Source organism: Penaeus monodon, chromosome 29, assembly GCF_015228065.2.
Source record: "Penaeus monodon isolate SGIC_2016 chromosome 29, NSTDA_Pmon_1, whole genome shotgun sequence".
Taxonomy (NCBI): domain Eukaryota; kingdom Metazoa; phylum Arthropoda; class Malacostraca; order Decapoda; family Penaeidae; genus Penaeus; species Penaeus monodon.
Window position 1 is genome coordinate 9,168,074 of NC_051414.1, and position 239 is coordinate 9,168,312.

The window sequence follows — 239 nt, forward strand, 5'->3', positions numbered from 1 at the left end:
GTCATTTGGAAATGGGTAAAACGGTATCTTTATATTCCGTTATAGATATATTAATGTCATATTAGGTTAAGAAAATATTTTTTTTTATAGGAGTTGCGAGATGGTGATTATTTAGTGTAAAATGCTTTAATTTATCATCTTTGGAATTTGACGTAGCAGAAACACTGTGGCGTTCATAATTGCGTTAAGCATTATGATTTAAAACTACTGTTGTAATGTGGTCACACTATATATATATT